General features: G+C 43.7%; 1 long non-coding RNA gene across 2 annotated transcripts in view; it reads right to left on the bottom strand.

The window, feature by feature from the left end:
• Positions 1–20,479, bottom strand: part of LOC135973664 (uncharacterized) — a 166,652-nt gene that overhangs the window by 59,111 nt on the left and 87,062 nt on the right. For both annotated transcript variants that reach the window (XR_010590614.1, XR_010590613.1), the window contains one exon: positions 19,837–19,912. This is a non-coding gene — a long non-coding RNA (uncharacterized LOC135973664). The remainder of the gene's footprint in view (positions 1–19,836; positions 19,913–20,479) is intronic.

Raw genomic sequence — 20,479 nt, 5'->3', positions numbered from 1 at the left:
CGTTTTATGGATTTGGTACATAAGAACTGGGATCTTGCTCCTGTATGTAGATTGATGGAATACATTGTTGTTGGTTACTGGAGTCTCCCATCATAGTCGACATATGAGAATCAGTTTGTTTCAGTGCATCTTCTTGTGTGAATGTAAACCGAAGAGGGATCCACAGATGTGTCCACACGTTGAGCAGACATGGCCGCATGTTTTTGCCAGAGCTGGTTTTCTTTGCTAACACGTCTCTTTGGGTTTTTCTGTTCTGCTCTTCATGATGGCTTTAACCACGGACCAACAGATCCGCTGCCATCCTCATCTGTTGGCAACAGCAGCTTCCCATGTGTTCAAGTTGACTTGGCCAGCTTTGAGGTGAGCTTTGAGAGTGTCCTTATCATTTTCATTGACCGCCCAGCATATGTGTTCCCATTTTCAACTGTCCATAAAATATGGCTTTGAGGAGTTGTGTATCATCCATGCGTATGAGGTGACCAGACCAGTGAAGTTGTGGTTGCATGATAAGGAATTCAATGCTTGTCATGAGGCACTGGTCCAGGACTTTGATGTTTGGTATCCTGTCCGACCACTTGATGTGACAGATGAGATGCAGACAGCTCATGTGAAAATGATCTGAGTGCTTCAAGAGCCTGCTATCAAGTGTCCATGATTCGCAGCTATAGAGAAGACTGCTTAACGTGATTACACGATAAACAACTAATCTTGGTATGAAGTTGAATGCCTCTCACATTCTACAGGTGGTGACAAAGTTGACCATAGGCAGAACTGGCTTTGTGCCTCATGTGCAGCATGAGATCATTGTTGATCATGGCATTATTAGACTAAGTGCTGCCAAGATAGCAAAATACTCTATTGGGTTAAGCAGTGTGTCATCAATTGCAGTTTTGGGGGCAGAGTGCATTTTTCATGGAGCAGGCTGGCAAAGCACGTTGGTTTTCCTGAGGCTGATAGAGTCCAGATTGATATGCCAATCTAGAAAAGCAGGTGATTAAATGGTATGTGCTACAAATACACAGTCATCAGTGAAGAGGAACTCCCTGAGGAGCAAATCGATCACTTTAGTGTGAACACAAAGATGCTGGAGACTGAAGATGCTGCCATCAGTACGTAATTTCATGTAAATACCTCAGTCATGGTCTTTAAAAGAATCTAGCACCAGAGCACCCAAGAGAATGGTAAAATAATGTAGGTGCGAGCACACAGCCCTGCTGACCACTGTTCATGACAAAGAGAGGCTCTGATGAAATACAATTTTCCAGCACTCTGGCCAGCATTGCTGTTGTGGAATGAGTGCAAGATGGTGATGATTTTGTGCAGGCATCCCAATTTGTGCAAGATCCGCCAGAGACCCTCATGACTAACAGTGTTGAAGGCCTTCGTTGTCTACAAATACTATATAGAGATGTTTGTATACAGTGCTGCTCTGTTATCCAGCATTATTCTCATCAGGTGGCCCTGATGTGGGGTAGGAAGTGCTGGCAAGAGTAACAAACTGCTCTGAGCATTAATATGTTTATATGGAAGATTGCCTCCCAAGGGGCCCATTTGCCCTGAACTATGAAGTTTTTGCCCAGTCTGCTAGGGAGGCATCTGTAGTGATGATCTTCATGGGAGGAAGCTGCAAGAATGGAACTCACACGCACACACCTTTTGTGGATCCTTCCACCAATTTAGAGAATTGAGGATCCTCTAACACATTTGGACACCCACTTGGATAGACTGTGCTTGTTGGGGGTGTAGACTGTTCTCAGCCAGGCTTGAAGATACTGAGAGTGTAATCTAGCTAAGGTAAGACAAACATAAGCACTGCCATGTGGCTCAGAAGTTGCAGGTGAGCCTTTGCCGTGGTTTGCAGACTCAGTTGTATTGTTGAAACGATGCTGGCCATTGTGGCAAATCTGTCTTTGGGCAAGTATGTTCTGGCAGAGGAGGAGTCCAGAATGGCCCCGATGAAGTACAGGGAATAGAACCCTTTTCCAACAAACTCCAGTGGAACAGGTTCAATCATCCCTAGTGTTAGGAGGAATTGCACCTCCTGCCTCAAGAGACATTCATAATATGGGAACCTGAAGAGGAGCATAGGAAGGAACTGAACTGGATGGAGTAGCCTTTAGAAATCACCTCCATGATCTATCTGTCTGAGGTGATGAGCTCCCAGGAAGGTAGGAAAGGGGAGCAAGAATCCCTTTTGGGATGGAGGGAGGAAAGGTGCAGTGTAGGATCCAGGGCAGGAGACAGTTCGTGACTCTCAGCCAGCAGGTCAAAAAGGTCTTTTTGAAGATGTCACTGACTGGGGAGACGCTGCTGTAGAGGACAGCCCTTTCTTAGTGAATCTGGGCTTCAGTCAGTCTCATGGGCTAGTAGTAGACTGGGTGACACTGTTGAACTGTCTGCAATCTACTGTATTGTTTCTTTGCTGTGTTTAGACATCCAGAGTCACAGTGTCGCCTGGGAGTCTTCAGTGCATGACTACTGCCATAGCCATGGTACGTGCAGCTGTATTGATTGCATCAAGCGAGACCCAGAGAGCTGCTGAGGCAATTGTCTGGCCTTCTGTTATGAGGTGTTGAAATTGTTTGCTTGGATCTTGTGGTAGGTGCTCAATAAAAGATTAAAACTTTGAATAGTTTGCAAAATCAGGGCTTAGTAATTGGCTTACTCTGAACTGCAAAGAGGTTGCAGAGTAGCTCTTGTGGCCCAGGAGGTTTAGTCATTTCAGCTTCTTATCACATAGCGTTGAGCAGGACGAACATTAGTTAGTAAACAAACATCCTCAACAACCAGGGAATTGATTGTAGGGTGGAAGAAAAAAAAATACTCCAAGCTTCTGGGTGGAATATTGCAATTTTTGTCAGCCTATTTACACATAGTCGGTACGGTAGCTGGAGTTGACCACACTGTACAAGCTGGGGCCAACAGAGCATGGTTGATGGGCAAGGTGATTTTTCCCTGAGGAGATATATGAAGGATGTCCAACAGGGAATGTTGCGGTTCCTGCATCTCCTCAAATGGAATTTGTAAGAACTCCACTATTGGTTTTTATAAAGTCGTGAGTGGTATTTCTTCTTCCTCAGCTGTCTCTTGCTCCCCTCTGTGAGATCTTCCTGTGGAGCAGGACCTAAGTGGGGCAGTTGTTGCTCCTGGTGTGCCCTCTTATGAGATGGGACCTGTAGAACTGGTCACATAAAGGGTCCACAGGTTCCAACAAGCCCAATGTGATAGGACAAAAGGGAAGGTTTCCCCCCAGGTTGCTGAGGGTATTTCCTGCTAGGAGTTTTTCCTCTGGGTGTATCTCAAGGGAAGGAAACTGGAATGGGAAGGTGGAGGAACCTTGTATAAATACCTTGGAATCAGATGAGGCATCTTTCCCCATGTCCATTAGAGGGGCAAATAGTGTCAGCACCAGTGGTTGAGTCAGTACCAGGTACAGGGCCCAGAGAGGTCCTGTAACTGCATCTGTACTGGAAGCTGATACTTGGTTGGCTGGTGAGACAGTACCATAGGATGTGTTGGTATTGGCTGGAAACGTCTCTTGGTACCCTTGAAGAGTTTGTGTAGGGCTGGTGACCATGTTGATCCTGGAGGACAAGTCACTTTTTGAAGATGGTAGGATTGGAGGTAAGTAGGCTCAGGGAGGTGAATTGTACCAGTGGATGGTGTCTCTTGGTACCCCTCAGCAATGGTGATTCAGGCTCTTCCAGGATTAGGAGCTTAGACAGTACCAGTGATCCTGGACAGGGGCCCTCAGGAGTCAGTATGTCAGGTGGTACTGGAGATCAGGTGTCAAAATGCAATCAGTGCACCCTTCTCGGCTGCCTACAAAGATGGTACTGATGACAATTTTGGCTTGGCTCTAGAGTCCTTGTGTTTCAAAGGCACTGAGTTGGATCTGACACCAATGCCACTCTAGATTGTTGAGCTTCTAAATACATGTGTGGTCTTCTCAGCTGTTGACATAGTCATGAAACAGGAGGGGATGAGAGCTTCAGGGGTACCCATATCAGGACGTGAGGTTTCCTGAGATCCAGACCAAAAGGGAGATTTTTCCTCTTCTCTTATCCCATTCTGGGGAATTAGGTCTTTTCTTCTTGGAGGATCTGAGTGGTTTTTAAAGGGTCTTTGCTTACCACCACAGCAGAAATGGCCACCAGGGCTCTCTGAGCAACCAAATCCAAGGTTGTTCAGAGAGGTATGGAGGAGGGTGGTGGGGTGACTCGGATCCTGTGGGCCTCAGAGAGTGTGCCATCAACAAGAGTTTTAGTCTATCCTCCCTCAGTTTCTTAAATCTGCTTTTAAATCCTGAGCAGATCTTGCATTTGGAGGAGATGCATGTTTCTCCCAGGCAGCGAAGGTACCTTGAATGTCATCCACTGGAGAGAAAAGACCTGTGGCAGGTCTGGCAGAGTTTGAATCGAGGAGTCTTGGGCATAACTTGTACTCAATGCCATGAATCAAGGCCAGAATAAAAACAAAGGATCAGATCAGAAAAACAAAAATGGGAAGGGAACCCCCCAGCAAAAATTGTGCTAAATCACGGGGGAAAGAAAAGAAAATACCAAAAGAACAAGAAAAAAATAAGCAAGAGAGATATCAAGGTGCATGGCTAATTAAAGGACACCACATTGCTCCATCTTGAGCTGCAGGCAGTTGAAAAGGAACTGGAGTGGCAGCAGGTCTGTCCCTCTCCCCCCAATATACCCTCATACCAGAGCACAAGGATATTTAGGGGACAGGTGTGGACCTGCAGACATTGCTGATGAAAATCTCCTATCAAGAGTGTATGGGCGTGCACACACCCTGAAGTGGAGCACCCACAGGGACACAATTCAAAGGAGAACTGGCACGTATTGTGTTTAGTAGGTGGAGCTGTACATAATTGCCATAATGTTGCTGATCCTATATTCCTTGGCTAACTTGCAGCAACAAGATTTTGTGTGTGGGACTTGTATACAAAGATTCATTGGTAAAATTCCCCTTCTAAAAAAAGCCTTTGGTGTTCAAAAACAGAACGACTAATCACATTCTCCTCAGATTCTGAGTCACTGACAACTACGATAGGTATAAAATTGCTTTGGATTGAGTTGTACAGGCACAGGGAGTACCGTAGCACTCAGTCCCTCAATGAGCAACACCTATTGCAAGATAGTTCTTGTCATTTCTAAAACCGATCTTGGTCTTTTAAAGATTTTCGGTGAAAGAAGAGGATATAGGGAAGATGGTGCGCCAATGTCACTGACTTTCTTAAGTTAGGATCCAGGGATATCAACATCCTATTCACCAGAAATGATTTTTTCAATGGACAGTGGCTTGTATAAAAAACAATTAAAAGTGAATGTTTGTAAAACTTCTGGGTATTTGTTTTAACAAAGTTTTTGTTGTCAGACTCACCAGTTCTAACTTTGTTTCTTTTTAATTAATTCGTTAGCTTACTTTCTGCTGCCCAATGCAAACCAGAAAGTGTCCTTCCTCATGCCCCCCAGTCACCAAGTATTTTCGTGCAGGGACTTTTGCCTCTCCTACTTCAATGGGTATGTCTATCCTGCAATCAGAGGAGGGACTGCACCTCAGGTAGTCATATCCACATGAGCTTTAATCTAGCTAAAAATAGCAGTAAAGACACAGCAGTGTGAATCCTGGCACAAGCTCGCAATGTGTGTATGTACCCAGGGGTGCAGTTGGGCTTGTACAACCTGCACTGTGCTGCTGCGTCTTCACTGCTGTTTTTCACCGCAATTGCTAGATTAAAGCTCGTTCAACTATTCCTAACTGCACTGATTGCAGTGTGGATGTAACTTGTAGGAGAGCAGTATCTGAGGTGTGTCAGTTAGCCTGCCTCATGAGAAAATGTGATTGGATTTGGAGAGGCAAGAATTCTCCCAGTTGAGCCTTATGAAATAACAGCTCAAATAAACAGAGGAAGGAGAAAGCCAAAACTGCCCGTTTGAAATGGGTGAAAAGTTTTGCATCTGAAGTGAAGATGATAAACGGGTGTACAGCTGACAGCTTTGCTTGAGTACTATAGTTCCTTGTGCAACATTTCACTGAAGCAAAAAATAGCTTATAAAGCCTCAAACCTAATATCCTTGATTCTAGAATAACTTTTTCAAATGGTGAATGAATAAGATATTTCACAGCTTCCATTAGCTAGCATTGCCAAGAGCCTCACTAAACTATTGAAACAACTGGTTCCCTTTATATATAAAAAAAAAAAGGGGGGGGGGGGAGAGACAGGACAACCAAGTATAGGGGTGAAATTCTGGTCCCCTTGAAATCCATGTGACTTTTGCTGTTGTATTCAATAATTTCAATGAGGCCAGGATTTCCATTTAAAGATATGACAACTTCCTTTTTTTCCCCTTGGGATTTACCAGATACAAACGGGTGACTTTACCAACTAATATGATAGTAAAAGTGTTAAAGCACATGTAGACGAGCTGCTAAGTGGTGTTTCAAATAGCATTAGCTATCTGGAGATGCAAACAGACAGCACATGTGAAAAACTTTCCATGTCTAGACCAGATTTTAAAATATTAGCTAAAATATATTAGCTAACATGTTTCTAATAACCTCTGTTTGATCCTAGCCTGGAAGGTGAATAGACTCCCATTTTAATCTTCTGAAGCCTGAGATCAGGATTCTGTGTTACTTCACTAATGCTTAAGGGCCAGATCCTTGGGCAATAGCACTCAGGGAATATAACTTCAAAATCTTAATTAATCTTTTGTAGTGCTAATTGGACTAAGGCCTGGTCCAACTCCCATTAAAGTCAAAGGATCAGGCTGCCAGTACTTTACTCTGAAATATGTCCTAATGACAGCAAAAGGGCTTTTTGTAGAGTGCAGCGAGTCAGACTGACAAAGCCCCGGCTGGGATGATTTAGTTGGGGTTGGTCCTGCTTTGAGCAGGGGGTTGGACTAGATGACCTCCTGAGGTCCCTTCCAACCCTGATATTCTATGATTCTCCCAAGGTCAGGACCTGACCTTGGGAGGCAGGCCAGTCCTTGCCCACAGACAACCTGCCAACCTTAAGCATATTCTCACCAGCAACGACGCACAGCACCATAACAACTCTAACTCAGGAACCAACCCATGCAACAAACCTTGATGCCAACTCTGCCCACATATCTACACCAGCAACACCATCACAGGACTTAACCAGATCAGCTACAACATCACCAGCTTATTCACCTGCACATCCACCAATGTTATATATGCCATCATGTGCCAGCAATGCCCCTCTGCTATGTACGTTGGCCAAACTGGACAGTCACTACGCAAGAGGATAAATGGACACAAGTCAGATATCAGGAATGGCAATATACAAAAACCTGTAGGAGAAGACTTCAACCTCCCTGGCCACACAATAGCAGATGTAAAGGTAGCCATCTTACAGCAAAAAACTTCAGGACCAGACTCCAAAGAGAAACTGCTGAGCTCCAGTTCATTTGCAAATTTGACACCATCAGATCAGGATTAAACAAAGACTGTGAATGGCTATCCAACTACAGAAGCAGTTTCTCCTCCCTTGGTGTTCACAACTCAACTGCTAGCAGAGCACCTCACCCTCCCTGATTGAACTAACCTCGTTATCTCCATACCGATTTATACCTGCCTCTGGAGATTTCCATTACTTGCGTCGATGAAGTGGGCATTCACCCACGAAAGCTTATGCTCCAATACTTCTGTTAGTCTTAAAGGTGCCACAGGTCCCTCTGTTGCTTTTTATGAGTCTATGATTTAGCCCAGATGGAGCATGCTATCCCATCCCATACACTGCGTTAGTGACACAGACATTAGCTATTACAGGGGAAACACGGAGTCCTTGCCCTCAAATATTGGCAGAAAAATAAAATAGGAACTGATTTCCACCTGTCTTTAAACATTCTGGTCAGCAGAAACAAGGCCAACCTCTGCCCTCATTTACACCCATGTAACCCCATTAACAGTGGAACAATTCCCACATAAATTCCATTAAACACCTGGATACCAAAAAGCTTTGTTTCACTGCTCTACAGCCAAAATGCTTCTGAAATAAATGTAGTTAAACTTTACTAATTCTGGGTCACTGAGAACGAAAATGATGCTTAAAATTGTTGATTGGCTCTAGTTTTCAAGATATGCTATTGGGTCAGTATATACGACCCTTGACTTGGGAATGGCGGAGGATAAGTGAGTTATAAAGGGAAGGGATCTCAATTTAAACCAGAAATGACTAAAATACATCTTTGACTGGATCTATGAATAAATCTATGACTGGGTTTGGACAGTACTTGCTTTTTAGACAAAACAATGAATGATGCAATCTGAAGCTGGTATTGCGTCATACATGATATGAATTGCATCATGTTATTCCTAGAAGTCATGGATGATGCAATCATAACAAAGCTTACATCACTCTGCTGAACAAATTGCCCTATATCAGCTCTAGAAGTCATACAGTGTCATGCTCTCTTATTTGTCAGTGTTTGATTTTGCAAAGGGACACATTTCTGTTTAGTCAAAGTGAGCAGAGATGCCTCATACTTGTGTAAACAGTGCAGATAACTTCTGCTATGTTTGTGGTGAAGTGACTTTTGCATCACAAAAGCGCAGTGTAACCACTATGGTTAAGAAAGCCTATTACCTTTATTTTGGCTGCAAAATTGGAGATCAGGACAAGAGGTGGTCCCCACACATATGCTGCAACACTTGTGCAACAAATCTTCGGCAGTGGTTGAACAGGAAAAGGAAATCTATGCCTTTTGCAGTGCCAATGATTTGGAGAGAGCCAACAGATCATACCAGCAATTGTTACTTCTGCATGGTGCTTCCAGTTGGGAAAGGTGTGTCAAAGAAGAAAAAGTGGACTGTGCATTATCCGAACATTCCATCAGCTATACGCCCAGTACCCCACGGAGAAGGACTGTCGGTTCCTGGTGCACCAGAATCATTCTCACTTGAGTCAGACGAAGAAAAGGAAGAGGATGAAACTTCTGGTCCTGAATCATCAATGTCACAGGACCCACATTTTCTCCCATCCTCCTCCTCTGAACCACACCTCATAACACAAGGTGAACTGAATGACCTTGTCAGGGATTTGGAGCTACCCAAGAGTAAGGCCGAGCTGTTGGGCTCCAGACTACAGCAGTGGACTCTCCTGGCAGGTGATGTTAGGGTTTCCATGTTCCGTGACCATCAAAAGGATCTTGTCCCATTCTTCTTCATGGAAGGTGATCTTGTAGCCTGCAACAACATCGATGGTGTGATGGCAGCCCTCAACATCATTCACGATCCAGATGAGTGGAGACTGTTCATTGATTCATCGAAGATGAGTCTTAAAGCTGTTTTACTGCATAATGGCAATGTTTTGCCATCAATTCCAGTTGGTCATGCTCTCCATATGAAGGAAACCTATGGCAACATGAAACAACTTTTGAGGTGCATAAACTATGACCAACATCAGTGGCAGCTTTGTGGCGATTTGAAGGTTGTTGCTCTCTTGCTTGGTCTGCAGACTGGATACACAAAGTACTGCTGTTTTCTCTGCGAATGGGATAGTTGTGCAAGAGATTCCCACTACATCAAGAAAGATTGGCCACTCCGACAGTCATTGGAGCCTGGGAGGAAAAGTGTTCAGCATCCACCACTTGTTGAATCAAGGAAGATTTTGTTACCACCCTTACACATCAAGCTGGGTCTGATGAAGAACTTTGTCAAGGCCACTTACAAAACACAAGCAGCTTTCAAGTACCTCCATGGAAAATTTCCAAGGTTAAGTGAAGCTAAGATAAAGGAAGGTGTCTTTGTTGGTCCTCAGATTCGCGAACTTCTTCGAGATGATGCATTTGACCATGCACTGCGTGGCAAGGAAAAGACAGCATGGAAAGACTTCCAGTTAGTGGCAATAAATTTTCTTGGAAACAACAAGGCAGACAACTACATGTTGTTGGTGGAAAACCTCCTCAAGTCATACAAAAGCCTTGGTTGCAACATGTCACTAAAGATACATTTTTTGCGCTCTCATCTAGATTTTTTTCGACCGAACTGCGGAGCAGTGAGCGACAAGCACGGTGATAGATTTCACCAGGACATTGCAACAATGGAGAAACGCTATCAGGGCAAATGGAGCCCATCAATGCTTGCAGACTATTGCTGGACAGTGACAAGAGATGCTCCATTTAATGAATATAAGAGACAAGCCAAGAAGCGCCGAGTAGACACTGAATAGGACTAAACTATGTACATAATAGTTTTTTGCCTTTTGTTTCATAATAAATTGTATTTATATAACCCTTTTGCTGATTTTTAAAGTGTTACATAAACAGGACAGGTGAAATATTATCATGGAAAGCAACCATAAACACATGAAAAGACCTAGGTTTACAATTTATGATTAAAACTCTACTATCTACATAGACATAATATACATAGACATAAAATGTAAAAACTTAAATATCTTAGAAACAGTAGCCAATCAGTTGTTTTAATTGTCATATTTGAATTCAGCACATCAAAATACATAATAAATAGCACATTTTATCTCTGAAGCAGACGACTTCTCAAAAATTGTAGACCAGTGTTATTTTTTAAAAGCTCCTCAGTCCATTATTTTAAGCTCATTTTCTGACAAATTACTGTTTGTCACACAAGCCTGCTGTATGCTAGGTTTTGTGCTCTCAAGATGATGATTACTGCAATGCAAACACCTAGGTTTATGAACTGCACCTTCATGAGGCAGGTTTGGCATCTGTGCAGCTTACCCAGAAGAGAGTTTGAGGGAAAACAAAGGTAAATGGAATCTGCCTACTTCTCATTTGGGGAATATGGAATTGACCCACTCCTACTCTCCTGCGATAAGCAAATCCTGGCTGTGTGGTTAACTTTGTATGTGAAAGTGAGTGCCAAAAATGCATTTTAATGGCACTTCTGATTTTCACCCCTAATGTCATCCTAGCCTAAATTCAATTCAAAAGAAGGGCATCTCTGCACCCCCTTAATGCCTTCCATGCCATTGCCTTGGCCTGGAACCAGATTAGTTTTCCCATTTAGTTTTTTTGTTTGTTTGTTTACCACTACACCACTGGACCTGGGTCTGACTGTAAACTTCATCCGATTGGAGGGCCTGATGGCAACATGGTGGGGCTACTTGTGGTGGGGTAGGGCCTATAAAATATTACAATGTTGCAACTTTCAGAATAAGGTGAGTTTAGGGTGCCTCAAAACCCTAGTCCCCACTGCCTTGTGGGTATTCCTTGGTTGGACTAAGCTAAGGGACATCACCCTGACAGAAACGTGCCTTCGCTGAGGCCTTGGGCAGTCAGCAGTAGCTCTAATCTGTTGCTCTCTTGCGGAAGCTACAACCATTGAGGCACTGAACATCTGGACTCTGTCTGGCCTTCAGACTCTGTCTCAATGGTCTAAAGGGGGGATGGTAGGTCTAGGGCAGCCTCCACTCCTCCATACTCTTGCCTAGGCATACACATCAAAGGTCTTGATGTACAGTTCTTACGCCTATACCAGGATCAGTGGTTGCCAATGACACCACTGGACTTTTCTTCATAAATTACCACAACAAATTTCCTCATTGTCCCTGCATCTCTAATGCATATTAAAGATCTTAAGCTAGATCTTGAAAATTACTGATATTCACGGGAACCAATCGCCAAAGAAGTTTTGCACTGATGATTTTTTAAAAAAAATAAAAATGATTTCCAAAACAATTTAGAAGTATCATTGTGTTGCATGAAGTTACCTAAATGTAAACTGCTCATCCAGACCTGCTAATCCAGAATACCAGCATTAGCTAATGTCATATCTGCAGGAAAAACTGAGTGCTACTGACCGTATTGTAGCTGCACCTCATGTTACTAGAAAATATTTTTCGTATTTTCTTTCCTAGCAATATTTTAACTTCATATTTTACAATATACTGCCTTTTAATGTATTATTTAATGGATGGCTGATGACATTTAGGAAACATTTTAAAGCATATAAACTACAGGAATCTCTCTATGTAACTCAAAATTCCAGGAAGTTAGGTGTGGTTGGCTGGGAACGTGTTTCTAACCGACATAAGTAACCTCAACAAAATAAAAGAGAATTATGTAATATACCTGACATGAAAAGAAAAGAAACAGGCCTAATTAGCTTGACAGAGAAGTTTGTATTACATTAAATGTTTAATGCATTTTTAAATCGCCAAGCATGACAAATTCAAACCGGCTGGAAAATAGTCTTGCAATTTACACAACATTGGGCAGTCGCTGTTCTAGTCCCTGAATTGCCACAGACCTCCTGTCAAGGCTGTATCCCCACTTTGAACTTTAGGGTACAAATGTGGGGGGCCTGCATGAAGACTTCTAAGCTTAACTACCAGCTTAGTTCTGGTCCGCTGCCACCATCCCAAAGCTAATTCCCTTCCCTGGGTAGCCTTGAGAGACTCTCCAACAATTCCCTGGTGAATACAGATCTAAACCCCTTGGATCTTAAAACAAGGAGAAATTAACCATCCCCCCTTCTTCCTCCCACCAACTCCTGGGGAATACAGTTCCAACCCCCCCCCGGGATCTAAAACAAGGAAAAATCAATCAGGTTCTTAAAAAGAAGGCTTTTAATTAAAGAAAAAGGTAAAAATCATCTCTGTAAAATCAGTATGGAAAATAACTTTACAGGGTAATCATACTTAAAGAGCTCAGAGGCCTCCCCTCTAGTCTTAGGTTCAAAGTACAGCAAACAAAGATAAACACTCTAGTAAAAGGTACATTTACAAGTTGAGAAAACAAAGTAAAACTAAGACGCCTTGCCTGGCTATTTACTTACAAGTTTGAAATAGGAAAGACTTGTTTAGAAAGATGTGGAGAACCTGGATTGATGTCTGGTCCCTCTCAGTCCCAAGAGCGAACGACTTCCCAAACAAAGAGCACAAACAAAAGCCTTTCCCCCCCCCAAGATTTGAAAGTATCTTGTCCCCTTATTGGTCCTTTGGGTCAGGTGTCAGCAAGGTTACCCGAGCTTCTTAACCCTTTACAGGTAAAAGGATTTTGGAGTCTCTGGCAAGGAGGGATTTTATAGTACTGTACACAGGAGAGCTGTTACCCTTCCCTTTATAGTTATGACACCTCCCAAGTACTTGCAGGCAAACCAGATGCCCTTTCCGAGCCCCTGTTACCCCATCTGTACAAAGGGGTTATAATATCTACACCAAAGAAGTTTTTTGAACCTTAAGCTCACAATATTTATGAAAGCTCATTGGTGATCTTCCACTGAAGTGCAGTATTGTAATAGTCATTAACTAGTCCTTTTCCCCTTCTCTGTAGCGTTCAAAGTCCGTTATAAAGGTGAGTAAGCATTATCATTGGCATTGTACGCCTTGGGAAACTGAGGCACTAAGAAGTTATGCCCAGCATTTTCAAGTAAGGATCTCAAAAATAAGATACTTAGGCAAAAAAACAATGAGGAGTCCAGTGGCACCTTAAAGACTAACAGATTTATTTGGGCATAAGCTTTTGTGGGTAAAAAAGCCTCACTTCTTCAGATGCATGGAGTGAAAGTTACAGATGCAGGCATTATATAATGACACATGAGGAGAAGGGAGATACCTCACAAGTGGAGAACCAGTGTTGACAGGGCCAATTCGATCAGGGTGGATGTAGTCCACTCCCAATAATAGATGAGGAGGTGTCAATTCCAGGAGAGGCAAAGCTGCTTTTGTAATGAGCCAGCCACTCCCAGTCCCTATTCGAGCCCAAATTAATGGTGTTAAATGTGCAAATGAATTGTAGTTCTGCTGTTTTTCTTTGAAGTCTGTTTCTGAAGTTTTTTTGTTCAAGAAAAGTTACTTTTCAATCTGTTATAGAATGTCTAGGAAGGTCGAAGTGTTCACCTACTGGCTTTTGTATGTTACCATTCTTGGTGTCTGATTTGTGTCCATTTATTCTTTTACGTAGGGACTGTCCAGTTTGGCCAATGTACATGGCAGAAGGGCATTGCTGGCACATGATGGCATATATAACATTAGTAGACGTGCAGGTGAATGAGCCCTTGATGGTGTGGCTGCTGTGGTTGGGTCCTCTGAGGGTGTTGCTAGAGTAGATATGGGGACAGAGTAGGCAACGAGGTTTGCTACAGGGATTTGTTCCTGGGTTGGTGTTTCTCTGATGTGGTGTGTAGTTGCTGGTGAGTATTTGCTTCAGGTTGGGGGGTTGTCTGTAAGCGAGGACTGGCCTGCCTCCCAAGGTCTGTGAGAGTGAGGGATTGTTTTCCAGGATAGGTTGTAGACCGTTGATAATGTGCTGGAGAGGTTTAAGCTAGGGGCTGTATGTGATGGCCAGTGGTGTTCTCTCATTTTCCTGGTTGGGCCTGTCCTATAGTAGGTGATTTCTGGGTATCCGTCTTGCTCTGTCAATCTGTTTCCTCACTTCCCCAGGTAGGTATTGTAGTTTTAAGAATGCTTGATAAAGATCTTGTAGGTGTTTGTCTCTGTCTGAGGGATTGGAGCAAATTAGGTTGTATCTTAGGGCTTGGCTGTAGACAATGGATCGTGTGATGTGTCCTGAATGGAAGCTGGAGGCATATAGGTAAGTATAGTGGTCAGTAGGTTTCCGGTATTTATGTTTAAGTGTTTATGTGACCATCACTTATTTGCACTGTAGTGTTCAGGAAGTGGATCTCTTGTGTGGACTGGTCCAGGCTGAGGTTGATGGTGGGGTGGAAATTGTTGAAATCCAGGTGGAATTCTTCAAGGGCCGCCTTTCCATGGGTCCATATAATGAAGATGTCATCAATGTAGCGCAAGTAGAGGAGGGCGCTTGGGGACGAGAGCTGAGGAAGCATTGTTCTAAGTCAGCCATAAAAATGTTGGCATACTGTGAGGCTATGCGGATACCCTTAGCAGTGCCACTGACTTGAAGGTATAAGATGTCCCGAAATCTGAAATGGTTGTGGGTGAGGACAAAGTCATAAAGCTCCCACACCAGGCGTGCTATGGCCTCATCAGGATACCGTTACTGACAGCTTATAGTCCACCCTCATGTGGAATATTGGTGTAAAGCGCTTGTACATCCATGGTGGCCAGGATGGTGTTTTCAGGATGGTGTTTTCAGGAAGATCACCAATGCATTGTAGTTTCCTCAAGAAGTCGGCGGTGTCTCGAAGATAGCTGGGAGTGCTGGTAGCGTAGGGTCTGAGGCAGTGATGAGCTGCCAAAATCTTAACAACAGGTTCCCTACTGGGTCTTCGGTGGCACTTCGGCGGCAGGTCCTTCACTCGCTCCGGGTCTTCAGCGGCACTTTGGCAGCACGTCCTTCAGTGCCACCAAAGACCTGGAGCGAGTAAAGGACCAGCCGCCAAAGTGCCACCAAAGACTCGGAGCACCACCCGGTGAGTATAAGCCCCACATGTTTTTTTACATGTTTTTTTTTTTTTTAGTCATCCCTGCCAGGGCCCTGTCGAAACTGTTCGAATCCGGCCCTGCGATTCCTAAAGCTGGCCCTGCACATCGGGATTGCAAAATTGTATCGGGGGCCGGGTAGGGAAGACTGTGCCTCCCAAAACAGCCTGTTCCCCTGCATCCAACCCCCACCTATGTTCTGCCCCTGACTGCCCCCCTCAGAACCCGCAACCCAACAACCCCCCCCGCTCTTGAGACCCCCCCCCAACTGGCCCCCAGGACCTCCTACCCAACTCATCCCGCTCTCTCTCCCTTGACTGCCCCGACCCCCCATCCACCACCACCCCGACAGATCCCTGGAACTCCCACGCCTACCCAACCCCCCCCGTCCCCTGACAGCCCCCACAGAACCTCCACCCCCTCCAACCACTCCCTGTTCCTTATCCAACCCCTCCTCCCAGCCCCGGCCCGGCCCCCTTACCATGCTGCTCAGGGCAGCGTGTATCGATGCCATGCGGCCTGCTGGAGCTCACAGCCTCACCCCCTTACCATGCTGTTCAAAGTGGCAGGAGCTGCAGAGCCGCCCAGGAGTGGTCCAGAGCGCTGGCGCGGCACTCTGAGGCTCTGTGAGATGGGGGAAGGTGGGGGAGGGGCCGGGGGAGCCTCCCCTGCCGGGAGCTCAGGCGGACCGGACAGGACAGTCCTGCGGGCCAGTGTAACGACAGAAAAACCTCCCTCTTTCAATTGCCCACCCCTTTAACAATCGGTTCTAAACCGGCTTCTAAATTTAACAACCGGTTCATGTGAACCGGTGTGAACCGGCTCCAGCTCACCAAACAGCCAGTTAATCCTGCTGTAAGAGTGCCGATGCTTGAGATGATGGGATGTCCAGGGTTTCCAGGTTTATGGATCTTGGGTAGCAGATAGAATACCCTAGTCGGGGCTCTGGGGGTGTGTCCGTGGAGATTTGTTCCCATGCTGTAGCCAGGAGTTTCTTGAGCAGATGGTGTAGTTTCTTTTGGTATTCCTCAGTGGGATCAGAGGATAGTGGCCTGTAGAATGTGGTGTTGGAGAGTTGCCTCCTGTTCATAATCCGATCTGTTCATTATGACTACAGCACCTCCTTTGTCAGCCCCTTTGATTATAATGTCAGAGTTGTTTCTGAGGCCGTGGATGGCATTGCGTTCTGTATGGCTGAGGTTATGGGGCAAGTGATGCTGTTTGTTCACAATTTCAGCCTGTGCACGTCTGTGGAAGCACTCTATGTAGAGGTCCAGTCTGTCATTTGTAGTGAACAAAGAAAAAGTTTTGTAGTGAATTTAACACCATTAATTTGGGCTTGATTAGGGACTGGGAGTAGCTGGCTCACTACAAATGCAATTTTCCCTCTCTTGGTATTGACACCTCCTCATCCATTATTGGGAGTGAACCACATCCACCCTGACTGAATTGGCCTTGTCAACACTGGTTCTCCAACAAGCATCGATTGCCGCAGCGTCGATCCTCCAGTAAGTGTAGACAATCACTTTTGTGCTTCCCCAATCAATCCAACTGGTTCAACCCTGACATAAGCAAAATATTTATAGCAGTGGCACTCTAGTGAAGACCTGCTAAATCGGCCGCCGATTGCTCTCCTGTCGACTCCTGTACTCCTCCTGATTGAGAAGAATAAGGGGAGTCTCTCCTGTCAACGTCAAGTAGTGTGGGCCCCGCGGAAAGTAGATCTAAGCTACGTTGATTTCAGTTATGCTATTCACGTAACTCAAATTGCGTAGTTTATATTGACTTTTCCCTTTAGTGTAGACAAGGCCATAATCTCTGCTCCTTCTCACTCAGATTCTGCTCAGAGCACAGCTTGGGACAACCCAAGACTGCAGGCCATAGTGTTTGTCCAGAAGTCTAGCCTAGAACCCATTTACTGTTAAATTGGAGACAGTTTGGAGTGGGGTGACCAGACAGCAAATGTGAAAAATCAGGACAGGGGATGGGGAGTAATAGGAGCCTATATAAGAAAAAGACCCAAAAATCGGGACTGTCCCTATAAAATCGGGATATCTGGTCACCCTAGTTTGGAGACTAATTACACTGGCCTATGAAAATTACAATAAGTAACAGCGAGTGAGGATCTGATAACAAGGAGCTGATCCCACAAATACTTACTGCTGGGCATAGTATCTATTACCATGAATTGTGCCATATGACTTCAATGAGACTGCTTACAGAGTAAGCACTAAGCTTGGTGATACATGCAGGAGTAGGAGCCAGTTGACTGAACAAAGTAACCACGTTCTAGACAACACAAACCATGAGCTACAAAAAAGCGGAGGTATTTATAATTCTTAACCTGTGGTACTAGGAAGATCAGAAATAAACACAGAACAAAAAGGCTTTGTGTGGAACTGGAGCACACAGAAGTTGCTTTATCTTTTGTTTGGCTTACCCTCAGGATAGGTCTCTGACTTGCAAACATGGTCTTTGAATGACCAAAGGGAGTTGTCACTTGTAAAGCAAAAACTGGCTGTTGCAGTGGCTGGCTCATTACAAATCCGAGTGATTTATATGCATAACACCATGTAGCTCTGGTACTAATTGTGTATCACATTGCATTGCCAGAACTGCCAGGAGACAAATGGTCCAGATCTCTGGAGTGCTGAAGAGTGAATTATGTGAGAAGAGAAACTGAATGAGTCCTCAATTGGACTAATAATTCACCAAGTCTGTTCGGCTCATAGATTGTTTACCTAAGTTATAGCTGAAAACAGCCTCATTAAATTTGCTTTAGGCAATGCAACTGAAGGTAGTGTAGGACCATGACTGTTATGTTTTGCAGCTAGCGTGTATGCTCTGGGCACGAAACCAGAAGCTGAATTGCAAACTGAGAACCTTTGCCTTAGACTCATGTCAGCCTTAGAGTACTAAGGACGTGAGGACCAGCCAAAAGTTAGTGTCAAGTTACAATATAGCACGTGGAAATGTTCCAGTTTCATTGTAAAGTAATAGACTAATATGAGGTAACAGAGTTACGCTGTGGAGTTTTCTGATTTAAATGACCATTAAACAAAACAGATATATAACTATCCTTCTCAATGTCATGCAGTGAGTCAGTGGCAAGTTGCAGGACAGAATTTAAATATTTTTTTTCCCTTCTGGTCCTCAGCAATAACTGCTAGACCCATCTGTCCCTGCCAACTAGGAGTCATGATGTTCTGCTGAACTGCAGCTGCCTTAAATCTAGGGTAGCTCTGATGCAATACCAGCATGATGAAGTGGAGTGGAATCAATTGCATTGACTAGAACTGAGATGTCACAAACAGATGCTCTGGGTGTGTAGTTTAGCCCCATGTAGTAACAAAGAGACACTTTCTGTATTTTTTGTTTCAATATTTTCTATTTCAATTCATAATGTCCTATGGCTAGAGTGTGTCAGGCCAGAGTGTCTACACATGAAAACTAATGCAAATTACAGTAGGGTGTGAATTTCAAGTGGGAGGGTTAACTATTCCTGTTTAAAGGAGTAAGGCACTTATTTCACAATAACTCCATGTGTAGCAGCTCTTTATCAGGAATAGCTATACTGGAGTAATTCCCCATGTAGACAAGCCCTTATTTGGCCACACAAGGGAGTAAGGAAGAATAAAGATCTGGTTCATCTCTGTTCAGACTGTAACTTTGGCTGCAGTGTGGAGAGGATTGGAGACTTGCCTGGTACTCTTCATTGGGAATAAGTGGGTAGGAAGGGGGTACAAGAAGGAAGCCTGGCTAAAACTCCCACCCCATAGCCTCTCCTCACTTGCTACCCCGAGTAACCAACCCAGGTTACTTTGACCTTTGCACACATTTTTGCAAAATTTAAGAACAGTTATATTTGGACAGACAGTGTGAGTTGGGTAGCGGAAGTGTGATGGAAGAGTATATGGTCGTGCAGAATGCGTCTCCATTTCCAGATATCATGGGGTCCATAAATGGTATATAATTTTCTAGAGAAAGTAATTCCATTGTGGGGGGAGGGGTTCAGCAGGACTCCCATGGAAAAAATAGTTTCATGTCAACCCAAAATGAAAATTGTACAAGTTTTTTTTACTAAAATGAAAAAAATGTAAACAAAAACATTTGGTCAAACAAAACATTTTGTTCAGCTGAAAACAAAACATTTATCTTCCTTTTCATTTTTTTTAAAATTTAAATAAAATTGAAGTAAAATTCTAAATGGAAAGTTGTTTTGAAAATGCTGAAATGAAACATTTTGATTTTTTGTTTAATTCCCCCCCCCCCACCTCCCAACTGAAACAGTTCAGCAAATTTGACATGAATTCACAAACCTGAATCTGCATTTTTTGACCCAAAAAAGTTCTGGCTGAAAAACTTTACTGATCTATAGTCACCTGTATTTATTATTTGAGGGAGAGTAAACCCTAACAAGAGATGGCAATAACTTGTAAAGCGACTTTTAAACAGCTACTCACCGGGGAAATATCATGGCGAGACTTGCCTGTAGCCTGCCTCCTTGGCTGAAATCTGTGCTTCCCTCCTTCAATAAAGCTGTAATGAAAGAGGAAAAGAAAGAAAATCTTTTAAATAACCATGTACTAATTGCGTTCAGCTCCATAGAGAGAAATAACAAAGGAACACAGCTGGGGGAAATACAAGTAAACAAAAGCTATTTCATATTTGACATTATCCTCTGTGGGGTTTCATTTTCCCCTAGCCAGAACATTTGTGAGTCTGAAAGAAAGAAAAGAAGTGCTTGTTGCCAAGGGTGGTGGTGGTTTTTTTGTTAAAAAAAAAAAAAAAAAAGCATGATGATGAAGAAAATAATTGAAGTATCCTGAAATCCTTGTTTGGTAGCTCAGATTCACCAAAGAGTCTTTAGCAGAGCAAGCGGGGAATTGCATGTATTAAAGATAGTTAAATCGCCAGCCTCATTTCCATGTTATCTTAAGTAAGCTAGAAAAGGCATGTTATAATATAGGCTAGGAAGAAAAATAAAAACCATACTCAACTCTGGATCCAAGTACTTAGTTCCTACAGATGTCAATTAGAGTTTGACATGCAGATCTAGGGTATTACATGGTCCTGAGAGTAGGAGGGAGGGTTTAAGTGAGTTCT

This window comes from Chrysemys picta, chromosome 9 (genome assembly GCF_011386835.1).
Source record: "Chrysemys picta bellii isolate R12L10 chromosome 9, ASM1138683v2, whole genome shotgun sequence".
Taxonomy (NCBI): Eukaryota; Metazoa; Chordata; order Testudines; family Emydidae; genus Chrysemys; species Chrysemys picta.
This window is presented reverse-complemented; position numbering and strand designations above follow the sequence as displayed.